The sequence below is a fragment of the Bos grunniens genome, chromosome X (genome assembly GCF_055505025.1).
Source record: "Bos grunniens cultivar Pamir isolate PY7600 chromosome X, Bosgru_T2T1.0, whole genome shotgun sequence".
Taxonomy (NCBI): domain Eukaryota; kingdom Metazoa; phylum Chordata; class Mammalia; order Artiodactyla; family Bovidae; genus Bos; species Bos grunniens.
In genome coordinates this window covers 121,718,908-121,744,335 of record NC_141194.1, presented here as the reverse complement: position 1 = coordinate 121,744,335, position 25,428 = coordinate 121,718,908, and the positions used below count along the sequence as shown (strand labels likewise).

General features: G+C 39.4%; 1 protein-coding gene across 16 annotated transcripts in view; it reads right to left on the bottom strand.

Annotated features, from left to right (window-relative positions):
- Nucleotides 1-25,428, bottom strand: part of ATP11C (ATPase phospholipid transporting 11C (ATP11C blood group)) — a 169,397-nt gene that overhangs the window by 97,685 nt on the left and 46,284 nt on the right. For 3 of the 16 annotated variants that reach the window (XM_086386524.1, XM_086386527.1, XM_086386528.1), the window contains one exon: nt 8,365-8,476. The exons of the other annotated variants lie outside the window; for them this stretch is intronic. The gene's annotated coding sequence lies outside the window, so the exon portion shown is untranslated. The remainder of the gene's footprint in view (nt 1-8,364; nt 8,477-25,428) is intronic. 16 annotated transcript variants of the gene reach the window in all.

The following is a 25,428-nucleotide window of genomic DNA, read 5'->3' as shown; positions in this document are numbered from 1 at the left end:
ATGTCCTTAGGAATGGCATTTATTAAAATTGAAATGAGTTGGCACCAATTCTATTTTAATGACATATCATACACACTACAATTAAAAGAGTGGAAAATATTTAAAAGTATATTTATAGTGTATGAATTAACACAGAAGTTAATTTAATTTTCTTATTCATGCTAAAAATCACCCTTTTGTACTCCTGAATTATAAACTAAATCCTGTTTTTAAAAAAAACAAAAAACAAAAAAAACTCCAATAATTTATTCAAGACATAGTCTCTCAATAAACATCAGAGTAGGGCTTTCCTGATGGTCCAGTGGTTGAGAAACTGCCTGCCAATGCAGGGCACACAGGTTTGATTCCTGGTCCATGAAGATCCCACATTCTGCAGAGCAACTAGGCCCATGCACCATAACTACTGAGCCCACACATCTCAACTACTTAACTCTAACCCTAGAGCCTGTGCTCTGCAACAAGAGAAGCCACTGCAATGAGAAGCCCACGCACTGCAACTAGAGAGGAGCCTCCCCTCACCACAACTAGAGAAAAGTCCATGCAGAGCAAAAAATAAAATAGATAAATAAATCTTAAAAAACAACAACAACAAAAACTGAGAGTAAAAAGGTACTGTTATTCAACTAGTACAATCTTAAAATCCTATGCCTTTGCTAGTCATAAACAAAAAAAAGCTGCTGGAAGTATAATTTGTTTCTTGATTGTCTCTAGACCAGTGACTCAATAAGAACTGAGGGAAAACAGAGAACTCAAGACTGTCATCATGAAAGCTAGCACAGTTTCTAAAACACAGCTCACCTCTCCATCCATTCCACATATTGGCAGACTTGAATTTATCCCTTAATCATAGATCAGTGGTTCTTAAGTCTGGCCACACATTGGCTTTAAACATAATACCAATGGCTGGGTTTTTTAATTTAATTTTTCTAGAAGCTCCCCAAGTGACAGTTCTAATTTGCAGTCAGGACTGAGAATTACTGCTACAGAACCTCACTCTTTGAATTAATGACTGACCTTCATCAACATCCTACAAGTTTTTAGTACACCAGGCATAATGCTATACTTCTAAAGCAATCAAAATAATTTAAATAATTAGCTTTTCAAAAGACAAAAAATGCAAATAACCATCAAGTAGTAACCCTTCCAAACATTTTAAGCTGCTCACAAAATGAGATTCTTCGTCAATACTCATCTACTACCCATCGATCATTCAGATCACTGATAATGAAAATTACAGGCCCTGAAAACATGCAAAGCTACTCGGGTTATCAGCAAATAATCAATAATGTAATCTCCAACAATCACAGCACTACTTTTATTGATCATCAAACTGCTCTCTGTGAGTTACTAAAGCAAGAGGACAGCTTTCCTTATCGGTGGGTTCCACGTCTGTGGATTCCAGCAACATCAGACTGAAAATATTTCATGAGTGGGGGAAGATCCAGAAATTCCAAAAAGCAAAACTTGAATTTGTCACGCACCTAAAAACTATTTACATAGCATTTACATTGTACTAGGTATTGTAAATAATCTAGAGATGATTTAAATTATATGGGAGACATATGTAGCTTACATGCAAATACTATGCCATTTTACAGGACTCAAGCATCTGAGGGTCCTGAAATCAATCCCCTGCAGACATTGAAGGACTACTATATTTACTCTAAACTGAACAAAAAATCCTTATTAATAATCTGAACACTTGGCAATAATTTTAAACTATTCTCCACATTCCACCCCCAAAGCTATTTTTTTTCTCTGAAGCTCTAGTGTTTTTGAACAGTATAATCAGTCTTTAAAAGGCCAAATTCATGAAAGACAGAGCATTTCATAAAAATTTCAGCATTTCTATACTAAAGTTGGAAAAGTGAAAGTGAAAGTCGCTCAGTAGTGTCTGACTCTTTGTGACCCCATGGACTGAATAGTTCATGGAATTCTCCAGGACAGAATACTGGATGTGGGTGGCCTTTCCCTTCTCCAAGGGATCTTCCCAACCCAGGAGTCAAACCCAAGTCTCCCAGACTGCAGACCGATTCTTTACCAGCTGAGCCACAAGGGAAGTCAAGAATACTGGAGTGGGTAGCCTATCCCTTCTCCAGGGGATCTTCCCAATCCGGGAATTGAACAGGGGTCTCCTGCATTGCAGGCGGATTTTTTTTTTACCAGCTGAGCTATGAGGGAAGCCCACTAAGGGCAGAAGTTCTGCATAAGGTTAGAAGCACTCCAGTGCCAGGCAACATTTCCGGCGTATTAAGCTTCCTGGTTAAGATTTCTACAGTGGTCATATTGCTAAGGCTTCTAAGCCCATCCCATTATAACAAGCCAAGAATAGCCTTCATGCCTAATTTACAGTCATAACTCTAAAACGAGTCTTAAAAATTGCACTTTTCTGATTTTGCTTTTCCTGCATCTTCTTAAGTGATGAAGCTGTCTCTCCTTTGTTAGAGGAAGTGAAGCAAGATTGAGCCAGAGCATTTTGTCTTCTTGCCTTTAAAGCTTAATTATGGTTATATTAATCAATACTCTCAAACACCTGAGCAAAACACAAGTGAATATCCAAAGTACATCCCTAGGTGTGCAGGTAATCTCTAGGCAGGCATTACCCAATGGCAGCACATTTAATCGAATAGAAACTCCTATAGGAAAATGATATTAAGCGCCACAAAAACACTTCAATCAGCAAGTACAAAGCTTAGGAAAAAGCAGTGACCGTGAGGACTTGGGTTTGGAAGCTCAGGGTAAAGCTTTCATTATCTAAATGTGATCCACTGAGCAGTTTAATTTCACCGGGAACAATTAATTCTAAGTGTTCCCTCTGTGATCCTCTTCCCCACCATGCCTCACCCCAAGGACCTCAGTGCTACAGAAATGGGGCTCTGAAGAAGAAATGCAGCAAGTTTCTCACAGGGTAGCTATTAGAGTCGACAGATTGAAAGTGCTATAAGCCTTTAGTGATTCAGGAGTCTAACAGGAATTTTTTAAAAAATAATTCAGAGATTCTTCCATTTATAGAAGGTAACCTGAGACAAAATTCAAGCTGGGGCTCAGGAACTCCACTTTTTTTGGTAACAGCATCTCTCCTAAGGCAAACTTAACTCGAGATGAACTGGACACATCTACAAGGCCTCAGAAGTGACTTTTCATTTTCACTACACATATCTACACACCACCATGCATTCCCAATACTTAACCAGATGTTACTAATCAACAGGGAGGTACACAACTTCTAAGGATTGGAGAAACAGTAAGGCTGACAGACATGCCAGCCACACATTTACCATCACCCTCAGGAAATGGGTAAAAATACACAGGCAAATAGAAAGCAAGTCTAAAGAAGGCCCCAGGACCTCAAAGCCCAACCAGGCTGAAAGGGAACAGAATAAAATATAGATCACAAACCTCAGAGGCAGGAGAGGAAGGTGGGACCCTCTGCATACCGACACCCAGAAATTTGCTAACACAATGGCAGGTAAGTCACAGAGAGAACACTGCAAATTATCACACTACTTGTACCAACCCCTGTGATTTTTGTAAAGTTTCCCAGAATTTGGGAAGATGGCCAATTGGGGCTGGCAAGTTTGTGTACATCTGAAGGAGGTACTAGAAGACTTGGTTTGTTCCTTTAAGACTTTGAAGGGGTGCTCTGGTGGCCTGGCCTCTATTATCAGGTCATTTGACATCTTTTTTGTTACTTTTATCTGAAGTCTTGATTTGCCTTTGTAACTTTTGATTTTAAAGCATCATTACTTTAAAATATTAGTATTTTACACTACACAGCATTTTCTCCTCATCTTGTAAGTTCTTTTCTAACCCATGCCTGGTTAGACCAATGTAACCAATGGACCAATGTAAGAAGTGAGGCTAAAAATCAAACTTCTAAGGAAAATTCAACTGAACTTTTAGTTCTAAGCAGGTATATAGTATAAAAGGAAGAGATATAACCTAGGTATTCACGGTGATACAAGAAGTCCCCCAACTGTAAGAGAGTATTGGTCATAGTGTACACTGAAGTGTCAAAAAATGCATACCAAAATAAATATAATACTCAAGCAGATGGTTTTTGTAGCAAAATCCCTTAGAGCTGGAAGATTTTCTACTTTGCATTTAATTTTTTTCCCTTTGGCCCTGCAGCATACAGGATCTTAGTTCCCCACCCAGGGATGAAACCTGTGTCCCCTGCAGTGGAAGCGTGGAGTCTTAACCACTGGGCCACCAGGGAATTCCTTTCCCCACTTTTTAAACATCTCGTAGGAAAATTTTATCTCAGAAGCAAACAGTAATATGTAACAACGGCAAGGGAAAGACCCACTGGCTATTAGGGTGAAAAATACAAGAGACAAATTCTCAGCCAAAAGTCTTTCTAGGTCACCAGAGAAGAATTCTTATCACAGCATAAGAAGAGATAAACTTTGGCTAGAACAAAAAACATATTGCAAAAGAGGTGTCTGATGTCCTGAACAGAGTTTTATCTCCCATTTTAGTAACAGATTGTTATTATAAAAGTGATAATAAGTTTCCTAGAAAGGTCTAGCAGTTCAAATATATGCTGGAGCATGTCCACTGAAACCAATGAGTACATTCCTCTCCCCAACCCTGGGGCATTGTTAAATATCACACACAAAGCAAACTAGCTAGAAAAAAATGTCCAAGTTATAATTAGTTTAAATATCACATCCAGGCTATAGCTTTAAAAAAAAAAATCTCCAACAAAAGAGGTAGGTAAAAAACAAGTTTCCATTGTGGAGCATCACCGAGTTGAATAACCAAAGAAAACAAAGTGGGAGGGGCCTTATACAAGGTCACCACTTCTTCAGTGACCATTTTCTACCCTTCCATTCAAGGACATCGTGGCCCACTTCTTGGCTCAAATTACAATATCCTAAAGAAAAATCTGTTCTTGAAAAAGGCATCCTCCCTAGAGGTGAAGGCTTTTACAGGAGAAGCAGTAAAGTGTGATACCTGGGAAAAACCGAGCTTTAATTTAACAGTTAAAAAAAAAAGGTAATGAAACTTAAATGACTGCCTATAGTAGCATTAACAAAACACCCAGAGATCACTTTAAAGGACTTGAAAGGCTATCCAGGTGAAAAAAGGATGGTGCTTGCTGATATTATCCAATTATGTGAATATTAAAGCTCTAGGAACTGCTAGCACAGAACCAGGCAACGGTCTCACACAATTCAAGTATATGTATTTGATTTAAAGCAAGGAAGTTTCTGGCTCTACAGAAGAGGCATACCCAATTCTGATGCTACTCTTATTCAAGAAGGCAGGTTGAGTTACGGTCTATCGACTGAGAGCAAGCTCCTGGTGTTGAAAACACCATTTATGAAGAGGACCAGAGTGGGCCAGGGAGGCTGACAAATGTTGTATCTAGAAGCATGGGAGGGCCACTCAAAAAGTCCCCTGAGGCTGCTGTCCACAACACAGACCATTAGTCCTTTGAAACAGATCATCTGACACCATGGGAGTACAATTAAGAATTTATTTTTCTGTTTGTTGGCAAAGCACATGGTCATTTGGGAACTATACTAGAATTATTTGGCTCCCTAGGTGGCTCAGTGGTAAAGAATCCACTTGCCAATGCAGGAGATGTAGGTTCGACCCTTGGGTTGGGAAGATTCCCCTGAAGGAAATGGCAAAGCCGCTCGAGTACTCTTGCCTGGAGAATCCCAGGGACAGAGGAGCCTGGAGGGCTACAGTTCATGGCGCCACCAAGAGTCTGATGCAACTGAGCACGCACCCCACCCATGTACACACATACCCAGACACTGGAACACACACACTGGAATTATTTACATTGTCTCTAAATTTCACTTCTCTTCCAAGGTTTTGGATTAGTAACTGGTGTACAGTATAAACACTGGGTGCTGCTATAAACATAACAGGTGATCTATTTGTAATTATTCTTAAAACATGCTGAAAAGAGACATTAAAAATCAGCAATATGTTTGAAGTATAATGTATAACCTTCAGAGTACTGAAGCACAGAAAGAAGAACATATACAATATCTATTAGTTATTGTGTGTAGTAACATTGATTTGGTTTGCAAAATTTTAATATTTGGCCTTTTGGTACTGCCAAGTAGGAATGCCACACAAGGATGGATTACCAAGAACATCAGAAAACTCCATTCAATGTTTCACAAACTGCATTACATGGAATAAGTTAAGAATGAGGTTCCTTCCAGAAGGTGGAAAGTTACTCCTGTAACCCCTCCTCCTGGCTGTTCACAACAAATATTTACACAATAAACGCTTTAAAAAGTCTTATAGTAAAGAAGCCTCTATCTTTGTGTCAGTCAGCACTTCCCATAGAACTCTGCCACCATCCCCCAAGGAAGATCCAATGACACTGGATTCTGTAAAACATGGTTTGGGCAATGCTACTCTACTGTATTTGTTACCTCATCACGATCAGCTATACTGGCAAAGTATCCAAAGGTATAAGGCGAGATAATTGCTGAATTTGTGACAATTTCACCCGTGATCCCAGGTGTGTGCTTTTGCTTCTAAGGCTTAATTATGAGAAGCAAGAAACCAAGAGATCTTAGTTTTAATTGCCTTCTACCACAGACTGATGTGTTTGTGTCTCAGGGGAAGTCCTAGAATAGGTTTCTTTAGTGGTAACTTGGGGAGAGCTTGACTAAATAATCTGATCTGAAAGGCTGCAGGGGAATTGGAAGTCAAACCTTTCTAGCAATAAAATTTGAAATGTGGTTTTGGTTGCTGTATTATTCACCACTTGTTTCAGCCTGGACCAAAAATCCAAAAACAAACAAACAAAAAAACCAACTGTTGAAGGGAGTGGGAGAGATGACCTGTTAGAGGATAAAGAATAATATATAAGCCAATATACATGAGAAGATAATGTATATAAGCCAATATACATGAGATAATGTATTCAGGATGAAATTTATTTGTAGGCTTCAAAGTAGACAAGAAAGGAGAAATAAAAGAAACATTATGAAAAATTACAAACATCAGGGCAAAGCTTCAGGGTGCTAATTTCAGTACACTAGAAGGTACATTGGCTCTTTGGGGCTCTAAGGATACTCATTTAAAGCACCACAGTGCCAATTTATTTAATGGTAACATTTAGATGTGAAAAAATGAATGCCTTCTCAAATGTACCTGTTACCCAAGAGAATCACTTTCCTCTGATAAAATGGAATGAAATTTATGTCCTGGCACCCAAGGTACAAACCACTTCATGTTAAAACAGGTTAGGATTAACTGCGATAAGTGCAATCTAAAAAAATAATGAACCACTTAGAATTACAAGTTTTACTTGTACAAAAGGATTTTGCTATAAAATGAAACACATGCACACAGATTTAAAACCACTTGAAAGAATTTTTATTAAACCAGACACATTCTAAATGTATGACTTCCTAAAAACAAACACTACTCACACCAAAGGTCACACACACCTCTAAACCAGTTTTTTTTCCTTGATTTTTTACCAGATAGGACAAATAATAGTTTGAAATTCTATTCAAATGTATGATTGAAAATAGCAATGGGATATTTCCAAAATACACATAGGGGGTATCTAGAACAATTATAAGAATTTACAGCCAACATTAAAAGTACCTGGCAAGCTTTGAACAGGAAAAATGCTTTGAGCTAAATCATGAAACAGCACAGCAGTCACAGCATTAAGCGACTGAGTGAGTGGAACACAAGCAGATTAGTCATGACCAGTACTGGATAATTAAATGTTCGCAAAGACTCCATTCTCCTGATTGTGATGAATTTCACTCTAATTCACGTTTTCATTAAAAGCATGTGTGTATGCAAATATGTTAATATATTTGAGCTCATTCTTACTCTGTGAACTCAGATATGATATAAAACTTTCTAAATGTTGACAATCAGAAAATAATTACAGCATTAGTTAAGGGCAGAAAAATGGCAGAACCTGAAAGAATGGAGGCGGCCCTCAAAGGCTGGCAATTAAAGTGTATTTGCAAAAAAATGCAAATATTAACTAAGCATTATTAATGAGAGCCAATTTATGGTGGACTGATGACTATGAATGGGTAGGAATAATCTGAGTATTCCAACATATTATGCTTACAGCCCTATTCTGTTTTGAGCCATGAGCTACAGTTCTGTCCCAGACTAAAAGCAAGCAGGTACATCTACTCTCTGGGAAGAAGAGCTAAGCTTAAAATAAATGAGCAACAAAGGAAAATGAAAAGTAAAAGGGGACAAGTACAAATGTGTCAGGCCAAAAGAAAATTAGCTGTGATGAGAGCATTCTGCTATAAGAGAGCATGCGGCTTCCTCATCATTCTCAGTATGCAAAGTCGCTTCAGTTATGTCTGACCTTTTGAGACCCCATGGACTGTAACTCACCAGGCTCCTCTGTCCATGGGATTCTCCAGGCAAGAATACTGGAGTGGGTTGTCATATCCTTCTCCAGGGGATCTTCCGGACCCAGGGATCAAATCTGCATTCCATGCGTTTCCTGCATTGACAGGCAGATTCTTTACCACTGTGCCACCTGGGAAGCTCCCATACTGCTCTTGATCTTAAGACATCTCCAAAGAAGAGCTTTTAAGCAACGCGTATATTTAAAAGGAAGACATTTGTTTAAATGTCAGATTAGTCCTTTAGACTTCATCTTCTATCTTAAAAACAGAGGTAAGAGGAAAAGATGGGATTCTCCTAATACTTGCAAACCTTTCTTAGAAGGCAATGTACCAGAGTAACACTGGAAATAGATTTTATGGATTTAGAATCCAATTCAGTCCAGTGTACCTTTGAGCCTCACTACAATTTTTCATAATGTTGAGTAACAAAATGATGAAGTATCAAAGAATGAGATATTCACTGCAAATAAGGGGCAGTTCATTCATGCATTTAAAAGATAAAGTGCTTCTTGAATGGCTAGAGTTTAAAACAGATATGGAAAATAAAGAGTGTTGAGAATGTAAAGAAAATGGAATCTCCATAGTGGTAGGAATGTAAAATACCTCAGCATTGGTGGAAAACATTTTGATGGTTTATCAGAAAACTAAGCAAGTAATTACCATATGAGTCAGCAATTTTATTCCTACTTATACATCCAAAAGAACTGGAAGCTGGGGTTCAAACAAAAACTTGTGTATTAATATTCAGAGCAGCATTATTAACATAGCCAAAAGGAGGAAACAACCCAAATGTCCACAAAATGGAATACTGTGGAATATTATTCAGCCATAAAAAAGTGAAGTACTAATACATGCTACAACATGGGAAAACCTATAACAAAACATTCTGTTAAATGAGAAGCTAGATACAAAAGGTCACATACTATAGAATTTCATTTATATTAAATATTCAGAATAGGTAAATCTATTAAACAGAAAGGGGATGATGGTTCCCAGGAGCTGGGGAGGAAGTGGAGACAGGGAGTAACTACTTAATGGGTATAGAGCTTCCCTTGGAGTGATGAAAGTGTCATGGACCACGACAGAGTTGATAGTTTCACAACATGTGAATGTACTGAATTCCACTGATTGATTCACTTTAACATGGTTAATTTTATGCAATGTAAAGTTCATCTCAAAAAAAAAGTTAACACACTTGCCTTAAAACAGGTCACAAGGCTTGATATGGTTGATGCATGCATTCAACTAGTATTTATTAAGTCCTTACTGTGTGCAAGACACTGGAGATAGGGTGATAAGTAAACAGAAACAGTCCTTGCCTTCGTGGAGCTGAGAGTGTAGTAGGAGACAAGACACTGATCAAATATGTATCAAATCAGCTAAGTGCCAAGAATGACAACTGCAGACTATTCTGAGAGCTGACCCAGCCATGACCACACAACAACCACATACAACACAAACCTGATCATATTGTTTCTCTAATCCTTGCTTTAATAAGTCTCCCACTGACATTAAAACTGAAAACTAAAATCCTTCTTCTGACCTGCAAGGTCTTGCACAGAATCAGGTCTCTCCTCCCTGTTCACTCTGGTCTTCTTTCCAACCCTTGTGAGCTCCACGCACCTTCTTGCCCCAGGGCTTCTACTCTATAGCTTCCCTCCACTAGAATACTCCTCCCTCTCCAGTTTATCTTCTGGTAACCATCTTTCAGATCTCTCAACTGTCACTTCCTCACTAAAGCCTTCCCTGATAGCAACTCAAATAAAGAGAGACCAATGACCTGTTCTCCAAAATCCGTGTCTGCTACATGCTAGGTAGCTTCAGTCATATCTGACTCTGTGTGACCCCACAGACGGCAGCCCACCAGGGTCCTCCAGCCACAGGATTCTCCAGGCAAGAATACTGGAGTGGGTTGCCATTTCCTTCGGGAATTTACAATAAGCAAAGCAAAAAGAAAATCTCAATTCAACTTTTCAAAAAGTTATTAACTCCAAGATTCCCCCAAACTCTACTCAAACATTCTTGTCAACAGTTATCCAAAGAAATCTTTTATGAATTGCTTGACTTTGCATAAAGTGCATTTTTGAAACTTCTGCTTAGTTTCAGTAAAAACAAGACAGTTACTGTGACAATAAGAACTTTGTATAGTCCACTGACACTAACTCGTTAAACATAATTTAATGCAACTGGCTATTGTGATGCCTTAACTGATTTACATATACTTCAGACCATTTTATCCTGAGCAGCATTCAGATTAATCATTTCCAGTTGATTAAATAGTTGATTATAAATGGTGGTTATGGTCATTTCTATTAAATAAAAAAGTCAAGCATCAGTCCAGGAATATAATCCTCAATATACTATTTTGTTTCTGTGAAGAAAATCAAATTAGATTTACATTACTTTGACTTCCATGAACACAACCTGCCACAGTGTACAAGGACAAGTTGACAAGGTTTTCAGGAAAAGCTATCACCCAGCTGGTGTGCAATATGCAAAGAGGCTAGGACCAGGGCAAACACAATTCAAATCATCCAGTCACACACTGTTATCTTTTAAGTCTATCTCATTTAATAATCATAAGCTGGGACAAGGTATTTTTGTAGCATGGATTTCTCTGCAAGCAGAGAGGAGCAATTTCAATGACCTATAGAAAGTTCCACACAAAAAAGACTGTGCTAGGGAATTCCCTGGGGGTCCAGTGGTTAGGACTCAGTGCTTTCACTGCTGTGGCTGGGGTTTCAATCCCTGGTTGGGGAACTAAGATCCTGCAAGCCATGCAGTGCAACCAAAAAACACTCTGCTAAAGCTGTCAAAGGACATTTAAACAATATAACATTATCCCTGTGCTTTTTGGAAATGAAAATAAGTTGCATTTTTGAAATAACATCTTAATGATTAACAGACATTATTTGTATACACATTTGACATAACAATTAGTAATGATGCTTGCACACAAATGAGTAAAACAACAGCATGCAATCAGCACTACTATTTCTTGGATCATAACTTCCAGTCTTAAAGAGCACTATTGGGAAATCAACACAAAATGGAAATACCCAACTCCATGCAGTTTTCACCCATATTGCTAAATGTTTAAAAGTCCAAAATGCCAGTTCAAGACTTATGACTAATCCCTACTAAGATCATGTAGTTGCTTGGGCACAGTTATTCTAGATAGAGTTTCAGACTAGTGCACGTCCAAGCCTTGGGTGATTCTGGCCTCCTTCTAATCCAGAATATGATCCAAATCATTTAAAAATCTACTGGGTATGTCACATGTGGCATGCTCCAAAGCTAGAATCTGGATATAATGACAAGAAAACTTACTTTCTTTTCAGTTTTATGCTGTGCTTGATTTCAAGGCTTCTCTATCGTAACCTGACCTAGTCTACCCATTCTAACTGCATTTTCCACTAGCAGTCCCCTGCCAGAAGGCTCTGCTCTCAGCAAACTGGTCTCCCTCCTCATTTTCTAAGTATCCCAGTTTATTTCTAACTGCTGTTCTCCTGGACTGGAATTACCTACATAAATCTCCTTGAAAAGTTAACTGAAGGTTCAACTAGTGATCTACAAGATCCTATAACATAAGAAGAGCTGTAGATACATAAAATTTACAGACCTTTACAAATTAATTTACTTTCCCCTCAAGGTGATTCGGAGAAGGCAATGGCACCCCACTCCAGTACTCTTGCCTGGAAAATCCCATGGATGGAGGAGCCTGGTAGGCTGTAGTCCGTGGGGTCGCTAAGAGTCAGACACGACTGAGAGACTTCACTTTCACTTTTCACTTTTATGCACTGGAGAAGGAAATGGCAATCCACTCCAGTGTTCTTGCCTGGAGAATCCCAGGGACGGCAGAGCCTGGCGGGCTGCTGTCTATGGGGTCGCACAGAGTAGGACATGACTGAAGCGACTTAGCAGCAGCAGCAGAGCATGTACACACTCAAGCAAGTGTATGTCATAAGAAGATGAAGAATTCTCTAGATGGATGGATGGAGTGGCAGAAGGTATACGGACAAACAGATATGGCACTCACTTGATTAAACCAGCATGGCTCCAAAATCAGAGTATTGTCTACAGCCATTTGAGATCACCAAGGATCATTAAGTGATGACCTGAGATGAGAATAATTTGATCAAGGCTAGTAGCTCACAGTTTAACTGTCTTGTAAATATCTTCTAATGGGTATATTTTTAATACTCAATCAAGAGGCATTCTGCCATTTGCTATTCTAATGGCCTTCTTTCAGAGAGCCTGGCAATTACCAGGTTGTTTCAAAGGGGTCACACAAGATATAGTGAGGAAGAGAAGTGTACCGGCTCAGTACGTCGGTTCTGGAGCCAGATGTCTGGGTTTAAATCCTGGTTCTGCCACTTACTACACCTAAGAGATCTTGGCCGATTTCCTTAATGGTACTGTGTCTGTTTCCCTATGTGTATAAATGAGGATGATATCAATGACTTAGAAGGCAGTTGTGAGACATTGCCTTGATACAGTGAGTGCTGAAAAAATGTCAGTTGCTTGTATACAGCACAGTGAAATAGCTAATTTCTTTGCTGCCATTATCTAGTTGCTTCCAACCCAGATTTTTTAAAAATGTGTAAAAAAACGCAACCTTAATGCAAATAATTGAAATACATCTGTAGGGTTATTACCCTGAAACACAGTGCCACAAATAAAGTCTATGTGAACATTTTCTTGACTAGAATAAAAACAGAAAGACACAATCTTGTGAAACTGAAAAGGAGAGAAAGGAAGCACGCCTGCAAAACCCTAATGATCATGAGCATTTCTTTAAATGAACTACTGTTCAGATTTCCTACTAACTACTGATCAGGGCTTCCCTGGTGGCTCAGTTGGTAAAGAATCTACCTGCAATACGGGAGACCTGGGTTTGATCCCTGGGTTGGGAAGATCCCTTGGAGGAGGGCATGGCAACCCACTCCAGTTTCTTTCCTGGAGAATCCCCATGGACAGAGGAGCCTGGAGGGCTGCAGTCCATGGGGTCACAAACAGTCAGACATGACTGAGTGACTATGCACACAGCACTGACTAGATACTATCTAATCAGTACATGAGCATAAGACAGAATAGTTCACTGTGACTTTACTCAGGACTTCAACATATTTCATTCAAAATAACTTGCAAAAAAGAATCTAAAGTCAACTTCAGATGGGTTCTCAAAGGTTACAGCACCCTAACTTGATTAAACGAGCCTGACTCAACTTCAGGGTTGGAATTTGGGGAGTCTCAGCAAGTGGAGGCTCTGGGTTAGGCACTAGGTGGGAGGCAGAAATAGCTACCACGTGAAACCACATGGATGCAACTATGAGAAGGCACTGGCTCAGCTCTGCCACATGTGCAATGCTGAAGAGGCCAGAACCCAGAGGGAGGGGTAAGCATACACAAAGGCAGGCAGAACCCTAACTAAAGGGGACAAGCGGCTCTGGACAGAGAGAAGGTAGCAGGTTTAGATCTGGAGATAGAGGGTCTCTACCTTATCAATCATGCTTATGCTTGCCAAATATTGTCCCATTTGTTTTTCATATGATCGAAATGATTTGTTTTAGGAATAATTGAAGTTTAAGAAAGAAACTCCCTCAGCAAAAGTTGACCACTATAGAGTTTGCTAAGACTGTTCTCTGACAATCTCCTCATGTAAATTTCATTATGAATCTTTCGATTTTAATGTGATTCTCCAGAAGAAAGTTTGCCTACACATTTATACTTAAAGGTTTATAGGAAAGGGCCACACATTTGATTGACCTTAAGAAATAGTAACTCTTGCAAAAACACAGATAACCTCTAGCTATTAACTGGTATATAACAAACTGGAGTAAGATTTGCTAAGGGTTTCCATTTTACTAATGTCCATTCATGGCCTCCCAGGTGGCTTAGTGTTACAGAATCTGCCTGCCAATGCAGGAGGCATGGATCAATCCCTGGGTCGGGAAGATTCCCTGAAGGAGGGCATGGCTACCCACTCCGGTATTCTTGCCTGGGGAACCCCCATGGACAAAGGAGCCTGGCGGCCTACAGTCCATGGGGTCACAAAGAGTCAGACATGACTGAGCAACTGAACAACAACAAATTTGCTTCCAATATACTAAACACTTGATTTCCTTCTTAAATAATCCACTCACCCAACTCCAGACCCCTACAAAAAAAAAAAAAATCCTAACAGCTAAATTGTAAGATTTTGTGGTGTCAGTGGCTATAAATCTCAGTAATAATCACCTCTGGACTGGGCTTAGTAGACTGGAGTCTGATTATCAAGATTAAAGAGCTAACCAAAACTGGCTTTGTAAATGTTTAAGTAAGGTTGGGTTGAGCAACTGTCTGTGGTATAATGCAATCCACCATATCACTTCTAAGATTTACTTTTTGCCACCTTTTTTCATTATAAATAAATAGATATATTTATTTAGGTGAATAAACACCTAACCACCCAGTTACTATTGTGAAAGTAGAAATTGGGTTCTGATGGTGACCATAAAATACAATGAAGAAATTCCTTCATTCACGCCTGGGAATAAACATTTAAAAATTTTTAAAGAGTACTATGTGAGCTGACTCACATGTTAAGAAACTTTAATGTGACAATCATTTCTCAATGTATGCATGCATGCATGTGTGTGTACTCAGTCGTGTCTAACTCTTTGCGACCCCATGGACTGTAGCCTGCCAGGCTCTTCTATGCATGGAATTTTCCAGGGAAGAATACTGGAACTGGTTGCCATCTCCTTCTCCATTCTCAATGCATACATATATCAAATCATTATGCTGTACACTTTAAACTTACACAATGTTGTATGTTAATTATACCTTGATATTGTTGAAAAAGCCCCAAAATAGAAAAAAAAAACAGATAAGTATATTGTAACTAAGGATTTAGGCTGCACTTCTAAAACAACATGCTCATTGTTATAGCTTCTATTTTGCACAATGTTGAGTCACATTAGTTAAAATAAACTTTGTAGTTTGGCGTGGGAAGCACATAACCTACAACTCTAGTCAGGTTCAGACCCAGACAGCATTTGAAGAGGGAAAGAATTGGTGGGAGCAATTTCCAGGTATATCTGTGACACCCTGAACTACTCTTTTTCAGCAGATTTAAAAAAAAAGGGGGGGGGAAGGGGGCCCCAAATCTAATCACTTCCACCCATGACTCTCATCCAACTTCCTTACTTTATCCTGATCCTCATACTGCTCTATGCTTCTTTCACCACCCCACATTCACGATACCAGTTCCCCTTCCCTCTCTTGATCCTAACTCAATGGTTAAACTCTGCCCTGCAAAATCTGCCATCCTCATTAACCAAACTCTCTACATCCTTAACATCAAAAAATGTTCCCTACAAATACTTGCCTTCCCTAAGCCTTGAAAGTGAAAGTCGCTCAGTCATGTCCGACTCTTTGCGACCCCATGGACTATACAGTACATGGAATTCTCCAGGCCAGAATACTGGACTGGGTAGCTGTTCCCTTCTCCAGGGGATCTTCCCAACCCAGGGATTGAACCCAGGTCTCCCTCAATGCAGGCGGATTCTTTACCAGCTGAACCACAAGGGAAGCCCTAAGCCTTAGCTCTTTTCTGATGATTCTTCCCCAGAGAGGTGAGGGGTCGGTCTCCTCTTGCCTCTCCACTGCTTGTGCAGTCCATGAATCCAATCTCCCGAAAAGCGTGTCCTCCTTTTGGGGTCAAACGATCTAGAGATACAAGCTTTTACCCCCTCCTCCTCATGGACAGCATGTCTCCTGGACATTTCCCCTTACTCATTTGTGTCACTGGAGGCCTTTCCATCCCATCTCCTACCATCATTCTGTGAAATTTTAATGTCTGTGTGACAACTAACTCCATAGTCCTGTTTCATAATTTTTGGACATCGTTATCTCAAGTGACCATTACTAACCTTCATCATTTCTACCAAATAGCTCTCTGGTCACTTATTGACATCAACAGCAGACTTTGAAATTTAGCTTTAAGTCCCATGCCCTATGTTTCCTCTTACCATTGCACTTAGAAATACCATCATCCATACAGACAACTCATCCAGAAACCTACCTACACTGTCAAGTCTCAGAACTCTTTTGCTCTAAGGATCTTCACCTTTGCTCTACTTTAGCCAACTGCTCTAGGCTGACAGACTGGGATTTATTAATATCACCTACTGCTTCATCTCTGACATCTCGAAGGAAAAAAGCACGCTCTTAGTCTTTTAGCTCTTTCACTTCCACCATAGCTCTTTAAAACCTCTGGTCTCTTGATCCCACCTTCAGTTTCTCAAATTCCTTACCTTCATTCTTTCTATAAAGTGTTCACTCGTAGAACCTATTTCTCACCAGCTCCGTCAACTTCTTCCCCACTAGGCTTTCCACAATAGACCTACATTAAGTCCTAATTCCGGGACCAGTCTCAGAGATCACTGTCTTTATTCCTGCATGAACAAAGCTAAGAACAGTTTTGTTAAAAATCACACTAATGTGAAGTTCATGGCATTACAAAATCTTCAGTGCCACTCCATGAACGTCCTACTTGTTCTCATTGATTGTACTCTCCACTTATCCTAAGTGTCTATTTGAAAGCTTCATGACTCTCAAGTCCCATACCACACTCCTCTATGTGGGTGACCTTGCTCCTACATCTGCTGGGCACTTCTTCATACTTCCCTGTTGTGTGTGAGCATCAGGTCTTACCCTCCAGTTTTAGAAGAGGGGTTTCTTTTCTTGTTCTTGACTGATAAAGAGCTTTCACCTATGCTCCTGATCTCTATCTGCCCATCTTTTTGCACCAATAATTACTCCATCTCCCTTATACTATGAACCATTTTATTTCCACTCTCTATCTCCCCTTGGTTTTTTAGCTTTAATGTTTAAGTCCTTATTTTCTTAAACACACATACTTTTCTTGACAGTGGATCCTCTTCCAGCCTTATCTCTCTCCTTCCCAGTATAAAATAAAGCCCAGTATAAAGTAAAGTTCTTTTAGGGCAAGGACTTGGGTTTTTGTTGTTGTTGTTGTTTTGTTCCCTGGTACACCACTAACCTAGAGCAGGGAATGGCACATAGTAAAAGCTCAATAATTAGTTGCTGAAAAATGAGTCACCACCTCAGAAGAATACAGTCAGTATGTCTCCTTCCTCACCTCCTCTTTACCCTTCCAGCCCTTTCTTTGTAGGCTGGTTCCTGCCCCTACTCCCACAGGTCTAACCTGCCAGATCAAATGGACAGTTTCTAACTTAACCTCTTTCTAGCACTAACACTAAGAACCATCTTCTTTGCTTCCATGACATCACACCTCCTCTTATGTCTCTGGATACTCCTTTTGAGCTTCCTTTGCCAAATCTGCTCGTCCTATTTCCCTGTATTCAGCCCTCAGCTCTCTGTCCTTCATCACTACTCATGGCATGCTCTCCCTGGGTAACCTAATCCATAGGCATGGCTTTAATTACCATCTATATGATGACACCCGAAAAGTATACATCTCTAGCCCCAGACTTCTCTTCTGAGCTCTCCACATGTTAACACTGAGGGCTCGGGTTCCAAAGAACAATATTAAGTTCTTTACATGTATTTATCCATTTTCTGCTCACAACCAGCTCATTAGAAAGGTGCTGTTATTACCGCCTTGCACAGATGAGGAGGCCGAGGCACAGAAAGGAGAGCAACTTACTCAAGGCCACACAGCCAGCTAGTAAGCAGTAGAGCTTCTTAACGGTGATACAAGCACCTTTCTTTTTCTTAAATAACAACTTTATTTCTATATAATCTACATGCCATGGATTTCACTCATTTAACAACAGCTTTTATTATGTTCATGGTGCTGTGCAAACACCACCACAATCTAGTTTTAGAACATTTTTATCACCCAAAAAAGAAATGTGGTACCCACTAGTAGTTATTGATATGAGCAGTTTTAAACTTTAATTTTAGGAACTGAAACCTTCTGAGAAGTAAATTTTTAAAAGAAGCAATTATAATGTGTGAAGTCAGTTAAGACAAACTGGTTTCTTTAAGTGTACATATATTATTTTTTACAACACAAAAGATTCTTTTTTGTGTGTTTAAAAAAGGAGTTTTCTACCAGGACTGGATTTACCCATATGGTACAAGAAATTCAAACAAGAAAGAGCTAAATATTCCTACAACCAGACAAATATTACAGGCTTACTGTGTTATCAGAAGGAAGACACAGTAAATTCTCACAGGAAGAACAGTAAAAAGGAGAATATCTTTAGGAGACTGTATAAGGAATGACCTCTTTTTACCTACACAACTTACATTTAATAACCATGTGTCTAATTACATGAAAAATGAAACCAATTGAATGAAGCCAGAAGAATACATAAATGGAAATTATCAACAGCATCTATGGTACAAATGAAAAGAAATTGCTTAACAGAAAATTTAAAAGGCGTTTTAAAACAGAAAAGTTCATTAGACTTTTAATGACTATAATTAGAGAAGGTATTTCCATGCTGCTCCAGGTGGAGTGACACAGCCAGAGTTAAACTGCACCACTGAAGCCAGCTTTCCTTGTGCAATAACTGCAAAGCACTACTGAGTTATTTTCGATCTAATTTGCCATTTGAAGACTTGGGATAGACCAGGAAAGAAAAATTCCATCAATTTATATGCTATACGTGATACGAGGGAAGAATCACCAGTGAAGAAAAGCATCAGTAGCCAATTTTAAGAAACAGAAGTCTTTCAAATGGCTTGCTACAAGCTCTTCCCTCTCATACATACTGTACCTAAATTGAGGTTTGAAATGTGTTACTTCAAAACATGTCAAAGGCAGATCTCATAGCTCCTAATAACCCTGAAACCATCACTGGTGTGAAAAGCTCTTTATTTCCATCTGGGATAAAGGTATGAACTCATTTCTTGGGGCTGCGAAGACTCTCTGTTCAATTCATACATCATCAATCAAGCACCTACTATGCCCCAGACTCTATCTTCAGTGCTGGCAAGCAGACGTAATCCTTTGCTTCACAGTTAAGTGTAGGTGGGGGGGGGTGGTGGTGTGTGGGGGAGGCAAAATATGAGACTATGATAGTAGAACAGCCTGGATTAATCAGATTGTTCTGTTTTTAGACCAAGTATTCCAAACTTTTATTCTAAACAACATGGTGAGTTCAGCTGCAAAAACCATGTGGGTCATGGCAGGGAGAAAGAGAACAGTTTCAAAGGAAGTTGAAGGGGGCAAGGGTAGGTCTGAGAAGCATAAAAGTATTCTTTCACTTACTAACTAATTCATTCCACAAATATTTTGCAAGGACTGATGATGAAGCTGAAGTTCCAGTACTTTGGCCACCTGATATGAGGAGCCGCCTCACTGGAAAAGACTGATGTTGGGAAAGATTGAGGGCAGGGGAAGGAGGCGACAGAGGATCAGATGGTTGGATGGCATCATGGACTCACTGGACATGAGTCTGTACAAACTCCAAGAGATAGTGAAGGACAGGGAAGCCTGGTATGCTGCAGTCCACGGGGTTGCAGAGTTGGACACAACTGAGCGACTGAACAACAACAACCTACTATGTCAGGCTCAGAAGCTAAAAAGAATCTGCCCAATCTCCAAAAGAGGTTTTGGTTTAGTGAGCACAGTAAATGAACACTGACATTGCATGCTGACAACTGAGATGAGAATCAATATCATTGTTGCTGTTGTTAATGGTTAATAACTATTTAGAATTTACCACATGCCAGGTACCTTTCACGGAGAAGGCAATGGCACCCCACTCCAGTACTCTTGCCTGGAAAATCCCATGGACGGAGGAGCCTGGTAGGCTGCAGTCCATGGGGTCGGAGTCGGACACGACTGAGTGGCTTCACTTTCACTTTTCACTTTCATGCACTGGAGAAGGAATGGCAACCCACTCCAGTGTTCTTGCCTGGAGAATCCCAGGGATGGGGAAGCCTGGTAGGCTGCTGTCTATGGGGTCGCACAGAGTAGGACACGACTGAAGTAACTTAGCAGCAGCAGGCATCTTTCAAAGCATTTCATATGTATTAAGTCATTTACTTCTGAAAACAACCTGATAAAGTAAGCAGTTATTAGTTTTCCCATTTTACAGAAGAGGAAATTGAAGCACAAGATTATATGACTTAGTTTAGGTCAGGTGGACTTCCCTGGGGGCTCAGACGGTAAAGCGTCTGCCTATAATGTGGGAGACCTGGGTCCAATCCCTGGGTCAGGAAGATCTCCTGGAGAAGGAAATGGCAACCCACTCCACTATTCTAGCCTGGAAAATCCCACAGATGGAGGAGCCTGGTAGGCTACAGTCCATGGGGTCGCAAAGAGTCACACGTGATTGAGCGACTTCACTTTCACTCAGGCTTCCCTTGTAGCTCAGTCGGTAAAGAGTCTGCCTGCAATGCAGGAGACTTGGGTTCGATCCCTGGATCAGGAAGATCCTCTGGAGAAGGAAATGGCGACCCACTCCAGTATTATTGCCTGAGAATCCCATGGTCAGAGGAGCAGGCTACAGTCCATGGGGTCGCAAAGAGTTGGACACAACTGAGCAACTAAGAGCACAAACAGATGAGTGACTTTCACTTCACTTCACCACTTCAGGTGGCTAAAAAGGAACAGAGCCAAGATCTGCATACTGACTGACCTTCAAGCTTGAATCCTTAATCCCAATACCATACTATCTTAAATAAAGGTAAAGATCAAGATTACGTAATCCTGGATAATAATCCTCACAACAGAGCTATGAAGTAGGTTTCATCATCCCCACTTTAGAGAGGAGGAAACTGAAGGACAGAGAGGAGAACTAAATCACTTGAAGTCCTCCAGCTAAGCAGCAGAGCCAGAATACAAATACACATCAGCCATAAATCTTTTTATAGATCAGAAACGTGAGCTCTAATCTAACTTTACACTGGGAAAGTAAACCACTATGTATACACTTCTTCCAGAGTAGCAGTATCATACTGAAATATACTCCAGTTCTTAAAATGCCTTAGGCACAGAGTACCTTGGGGAGCAACTTCGGCAGCATCCATGTCTGAATTAAACAGTTACCACAGAAAATAATAATTCTTGAGGACTAGCAATTCGTACTGCACTTTGATTTGTTTTGATAAGAGCAGAACCGCCCAGGAAGAGAAGACAAATAGGACATAGGACTGACATTACAGTTTTGTTGGTAGTAGAGTTGGGTCTGATACAATTACACACTGTGCCACACAGAGAATTGTTCAGGGAGAAATTTTGTTACTTGTGAACTTTAATTCCAAACTGATTTTATCTATTAAGTCTACCACATAGGAAAATGCATTTGTTTGCATCATTCCTGAGAAGCATATAAAATAGCACTCATCAGAGCCACACAGCAGCCTGAGTCACATGCAAATACTAAGATGCTCTATTTAAATGTAAACAACTTACATTACATACAAATACTGCTTCTGAGTTAGAAGAGAAACTAGAAAAATTTTATTAATGGAAAATGCAACATTTCCAAAAAGTCTGAAGCCTTAAGAAAAAAACATTCCTCAAAGTGTTTTTTAAGAAAAAATATTAGCAAAAAAAGTATTTTAGAATAACTGAAGCATATGTAATTGTGTTAAGGATTCTTTACCTATCTAAAATAATTTCCAATTTATAATACATAAAAATGAATCACAGTGTATGTCTAATATAAATATTAAACTATAGTTTTACAACTATTAAATTTACTCTGCTCTTCGAATACAGGACTTCTTACCTACGAATCATACTACAAGTTTATTAACTTTAAGAAATCCAAGGTTGTTTTAACACTATGCCAATTTGTGAAAAGTAGTCAAAACTTCCCTAAAGAACAAATTATCAACATTTGAGATGAACAATAATGGTACGATTTCTTATCCAAGTGTGTGACTGACACAGATAGTGGGGGCGGGGGTCAAGAAGACCTTGGATCAAAACCCCAGCCCTGCTGTTTACTAGCAAGGTATGTCGTATTTGGCAATTAAACTACTATGTGCCTCAGTGGAGACATACTATATTCCTATAAAGATTAAACAAAATAACATATATATAGTGCCTAACATAGTTGGAACTCAGTAAGTGTTAATTTCCATCACCACCACCCACGCCTCTATTTTCTGAAAAGAGTAAGGAACAAATATTAAATACTACTTTTGCCAGATGGAGCTTAGTACACATAGTTTCACTTTCCAAGATACAAAAATGAGTGGTTTTCTGCCTTTCTGCATCAGATTTTGGGAAAGTGACTAAGATGCCAACCCTATGTAGATGTCAGTCTTCATAAGCCTAGACCAATTTCCTTCCTGGCTGCAAAAGATGGAGGGCTCTGAAACTCATAAAAATGAAACAAGGAGGTAAAAAGGATGTCAATAGAGACAGATCTACTAGATCAAGCCCAGCCTTAAATTATATGATAGTAACAATATTCCTCAAAAAGTGAAATCTGCATGGGCTTACTGCTCTAATAAAGGTTGAAGTCCCAAAGTTCCCATTTTTGTCTAAAATGTTTATGGTTTTCCTTTAGATATTCACATATCTAATTTAAACAAGCTGTTGTAATATTTATTAAAAATCGAAAACACTAATATAAAGATAGAATAATACTGTTGAAAAATCTGTTTTAATTCCATTTACACGTTTATTTCACAAAGATTTGATTCTTTCAAGCAATAACACACTAAGTTATGGAAATGCAGACACTGAGCACCTTTTCATGTGCTTATTGGCCAGATGTATATATTCTTTGGAGAAATGCCTATTAATATCCTTTGCCCAAAATATTGAAAAGATACTCAATATTGCTAATTACTGGAGAATGCAAATCAAACTACAATGAGGTATTACCTCCACACCCACCAGGGTTCACTGGTGGCTCAGTGGTAAAGAACCTGCCTGCCAATGCAGGAGACACTGGTTCGATCCCTGGTCCAGGAGGATCTTACATGCCTCAGGGCAACTAAGCCCATGCTCCACAACTATTGGGCCTGTGTTCTACAGCCCAGGAGCCACAACTACTAAAGCCTGTGCACCCAAGAGCCTGTGCTCCACAACAAGAGAAACCACTGCAATGAGAAGCCCTCACACCACAACTAGAAAGTAGCCTCAGCTTACTGCAACTAGAGAAAAAAGGCTGTGCAACCAAAAACAAAATAAATAAATAAAATTATTAAAAAGAAATACTTGTGTGATCTGAGACAGGCTGGGACCTGGGACCTTTTAGTGCACTGCTGCAATGCTTGCACCTGTACATACTGCTCCTCAAGCAAAACACACAGAAACTATATGGGACTAAAAGTAACTGCATGCATGCACACCTGGGGCAAATTCTGCACCTCAAAGATACACAGAGACAAAAAAAAAAAAACAACCCACAACCGACTGTCACTTTTGAAGAGCCTGGAGCAAAAACAGGGTACTGAGCGTGCTCCCTGTACACAACACCACCTAAGTCACCCCTCTGGTCTGACCCCTGGACACACCCCTACCCTCACCCCATATAAGGGCACAAGCTAGCCCTCTTTCAGGGACAGGGCAAGCAACAGGGAACCTGTTGTTTGTTGTGGCTCCCCGCTGCTGCAGCAGGGCCCCAATAAAGTTTTGCCTGAATTTCTTGTCTGGCCTCTGATCAATTTCTATTGATTAGGGAAGGCCAAGAACTCTGGTCTGTAACAATTTTACAAACAAGAGTAAATAAAATATAGACAGATGTTTATTAACAGCATTGTTTAAAAGACTAAAAAAAAATTTAAAATTAAATAATCCAAATATCCATCAGGAAGGGACTGTTTAAACTAACTGTGAAATATCCAAACAATGGACTATTGTGCAACAGTCAAAATATAGGAGTAGCTCAGTATATACCAATATGAAATTATCTCTAACATACATCAAGTAAAAAAACAAATTAAAGAATATGATATATTGTATGATTCCAATTGTATATATAAAGATATATGTGCATGAGCATAAATGTATGAGCATATGTGTGTGTGCACAAGTGTACATATGCTTCAATAGACATAAAAACAATTTGAACACCCAGAGAAAAATTTAACAGTGGTTACCTCTGGGGAATAGGGTTGTAAATGAAGCAGGGATATAAACTTTTTTATATGTTCTGTAGCTTAAAAAAAGTTTTAACCAAATATAAAACTTCTCAATTAAAAAAATCTTGATAACTGTCAAATTTTTTTCAGTCATACCTAGCCTAGTTATATATAAAATATAATTGAGAGAATCTGAATTAAAATAAATCACTCCTATTGATATTAGGACTAGACAGATATGGATTTGAATTTTAAGTTTTTATAAAGCTCACTTCAGTCCCTGTTTGGCTGACACAAATTGAGTATTTTAAGACAACTCAAACAATCAAAATACAGGAGTGTTATCTTAATACAGCAAAAAAAAAAAAAAAACTTACTTCAATCACAGTTAATGTTCACAGCATCTGAAAGATTCCACATCAAGCTTGATCATATGATCAAATATATGATTTGTGTCAATTCTGAAGAAAATGTGACACCCTGAAAAAACTTTAAAGATTGACTGTATAGATTCACACTTTCAACAACCATTTATTGAGCACCTACTATGTATTAAGCAATCTGTTAGGAACCAGATACTATGATAAATACTACTAATGGAAACATGTATAAAATACTCCAAGGAATTCCCTGGCAGTCCAGTGGTTAGGACTCCATACTTTCACTGCCCAGGGCATGGGTTTGATCCCTGGTCAGGGAACTAAGATCTCACAAGCCCCCCAAGTCCCCCTACCAAAAAAAATCTCTAATGGGCACAGAGCTGGGAGAGATTCATTCTGTCCAGGTTGTCAGGGAAGAGAGCTCTAGGACAGCTTCACTGAAGAAGCCACACTTGAGCAGGTCTATATCAGCAGGACTTCATCAGAGAACGGGAACAGAGGCAACTCCAGAGAGAGCGGAAAGCAGGAGCAAATGCCTGGAAGTATCTAGCAAACCCTAGAGGCGTCCGAGCCTGTGAATAACCCAGTATGGCCAGAAACCGGGTACTGCGGCGAGGAGGAGTGGTTAGCGAAAG